We start from the raw sequence: 3742 nt of genomic DNA, 5'->3' as shown, positions 1-3742 counted from the left end.
CGTGGAAGGAATTTCAAGAGTTTCTTTTCAAGCTGAATCAAGGACGCACGATAAGAATTCAAGAATGTGAAGTTTTCCTAAAGGTTCTGCAGCCTCTCGAGGATAAGTACAGACGTCTCCGTACCGATCCACGAGACTTTACTAAACCGGCTCATGACTCGCGAGACCAAGTAACCTAGTCTCTGATACCAACTTGTCACGACCCCAACCCCGGTCGTGATGGCGCCCAACACACTGCTAGGCAAGCCCGACCAATTCCATAACTTTAACCATTTATACAACTCACGAATTACTTAACCTGGATGAATTACTAAATCACAATACTGAATATCTGAACTAAAGTTAAAACATGTGGAAAACCCAAGTAGAAATACTACTACACAGCCCGAAGAATCCGGTGTCACAAGCCTGAGCCTCTAATATACGAGTGTCAACCTACTACATAATGTTCTGAAGAAATGGGAATAAAATTAAATAGGATAGATGGGAAGATCAGGACTGCGGACGTCATGCAGCTACCTTGATGCTCCCGGATGTGATGCTCAACAGAGAAAAGTCTCACTCAGCCTCAGTGGGTGCACCTGAATCTGCACACAAGGTGCAGGGAGTAAAGTGAGTACTTCCAACTCAGTGAGTAATAAACATAAATAAAGACTGAGAATAAGAAGTCCTGAATAAGCACAAAGTAGTTCTATAAATACAGCAACTCGAACCCAGCAACATGAAATCAATAAATCAATGAAAACGCTTAAGGAAATACCACAACAGATAAATAAGTAGATGTCAATCACATATGCAATGCAACACATAAACCGGTACTCTCCAGTACCCGCTGCGGCGTGCAGCCCGCTCCATTTATTTATCTTCGACGGCGCTCACTGGGGGTGTACAGACTCCGGGAGGGGCCCCTTATGGCCCAAGCGCAATAATAAGCCATATCGTGGCATCAACTAGGCCCTCGGCCTCATATCAATATCAATATCATACCGCTACGGCGTCCCAATCAACTCGTTCACACCCAACACTGATAATGAAGCATAAAGAAATAGAAAATAGGGAAAACGGGGCGGTTACTCACGTAACGACGGGTTGGGTCGTCACAAACATATATCAACTTCAATACTAGCTCAACCCTTATATATATATATATATANATATAGAATTAGTAGTGTGAATAACATATATCAACGTCAATACTAGCTCCACCCTCATATATATATATATTATGCTCTTATTTTTATGGTTGCACTTGAAGTGTGAATGATTTTCAATTTCTGATTTTCCCCTAAACCAGAAAAAATGAGAATCTTAGAAGTTGCAAGTTTCTGTTTAATCATTTTGGTGCTATTATCTATTGGAGCATTTTATTTGATTGGTCTCTAATGCATGAGATCTCGTATTATTTGATTCATATGAATCACTTAATTGGAAATCGATAATTGACGCGGGTTATTACATGCATATGAATTATTGAAACTTGGTTTACTTATGGATATAATCACGGAGAGGTAATAGTTTTAAAGGCTTAAGGGTGAGCCCCAGTATGTTGGCCTATTTGCCATTGAATGAGGGTAAGACGATGGGTTCGAGTCCCAGCTCACTATGAGGATAAGACATCGGGTTTAAGGCCTGGTGCACCAAAATGATAAGAGTTGAGTTTGAGTCCCAATTCTTTTATATAAACTAACATGCTTTTATATGGGTAAGACAGTGGGTTTGAGTCCCAATGCACCACATTGATAATATAATGATGACTAATGAAAAAATAATATATTTTTCATGAAAAAATATGGAGCTTGTCCCACTTGATTTGCTCCATTCTTGAAGTGAATGTGATAGCGATGCATAATAAATCTAAATGAAGACAAGTGGTTGACTAATGAACGTGGGCGTGCCAAAGACCAAAATAATAATAGTCATCATTATGATAATTATAAAAAGGAGAACAATAAGGGTTCTCAAAATAATCCTTCAAAGGTGAAGGAAATGTGTATCAATTTGGTGTATAAATATGAGGCATGTTCAGAAGATTATAGTCCATTTTTTGAAAGAATGCGACTTGTAATAAGCATTGTAAATGCAGACTCATTCCTGAAGTGAGTGTGAAAATATATATGTGATACAAATTAATGCACAAGAATGTATTTATGCATGGTTGAATAAATACTACAATTCACCTCTACGGGAGGTTTGAGAGAAAGAAAGATGATGAACATTACTATGTGGTTACATGAATATGTCATTGTGGTAAGCCGAAAATATTTTGCCATGCCTTATAAAAAGTTATTAAAGGCAAAATTAAAGCAAGAAAAGATTTTGCTTATGATGATTTTGACCATGACAATTATTATGATAAGATAATTTTCTCTGTGGAGGAAAAATTCAACACTTGGATGGTGTTATAAAAGATCTTGTAGTGCAAAATTATTGAGAGCTCCAGAAGAGCGAATTTGTTACTACCGAATAAATAAAATTATTCATGGCATTGGTGGTAGTAAGTCTCAAAAGATACTTTTTGAGTTTCAAATGTATTAGCCAAAGTGGTTGGCATAAATGAAAGGAAGATCGATTATCTTCATATTACTATAACATACCGGGTAAATATGAAGGTTACCCAGTTTTTCTTTTATCTGTACTATAGATGTATAAGTATGATATGAAATCACATGCCATAGTAAATTAAATGTTTACTGAAATAAATATCAGTTGGCATGACCGGTTGGCCATCCCGGTTTAATATGATGCGAAAAATTGATTGAGAATTCACTTGGTATATGTTGAAGAAATAGAAGATTCTTCAAGAATTCTCTGGTGCTACTTATTCTCACGATCTACCAGCTAAGGTTGGGATTGAATCCATTGATTTATGGAACAAATAAAAAGTGATATATATATATGGGCTCAGTCACCTGCCATGTGGACCATTTACTATTATATAATTTTAATAGATGAATTTATTGTATGGTCACATGTGCGTTTGTTATCAACTTGCACTTTGGTTTTTGCAAGGTTGTATGCTCAAATTATTAGAGCACAGTTCCAGAATATATATTATGATAATTTATCTTGATAATGCAGGTTTAAATCCAAGTTGGTTTAGCAGAAATTATATGCCTCCAATTATAGCTAAACCATTGGTTATGAGAACAAAACTCCCAAATAGAAATTTGGTATGAGGTGTATTATTTAATATACAACAGCACTTGTACGCATCTAGCCAACAATTTATGATAAATTCTCCCCATCACAATTGGTTCACAGTCAGGATCCAAATATTCCTATCTAGAAATATGGATGTGCTATATGATTTAATTGTGCTACCACAATGCACAAAGATGGGTTCCCAAAGAATGTTGGAAAATGTATTGGTGATCCCGACATTAGGGGGAGAAAATGGGCAGCTAAAAAAGTGATACGTGAAATGAATTATTATGAATACATCTAGATCCTCGTACAAGAAAATGTGAACTTGAAGTTCAAGTGATAATTCATTTCTAAAATATTTTCAAGCACATTGCTGACCCAAAGCTAAATGTCATATTCCAGCTGCTAATGCTCCAAATAGAATAAAGTCCATGATAAACATAGTCTATGGAACGCATGAAGCGTAATAGACTAATCGGTTCCAAAGATAAAACTCCTTGAAGAAGGAGAGGTGCAAATGATAAAGATGGTCAGACTAAGGAGGCAAGTGTTCTATAAGAGCACCACGACATAACACTTTATAAGACCTCATGGGAGA

This window comes from Nicotiana attenuata, unplaced genomic scaffold (genome assembly GCF_001879085.1).
Source record: "Nicotiana attenuata strain UT unplaced genomic scaffold, NIATTr2, whole genome shotgun sequence".
Lineage (NCBI taxonomy): Eukaryota > Viridiplantae > Streptophyta > Magnoliopsida > Solanales > Solanaceae > Nicotiana > Nicotiana attenuata.
This window is presented reverse-complemented; position numbering follows the sequence as displayed.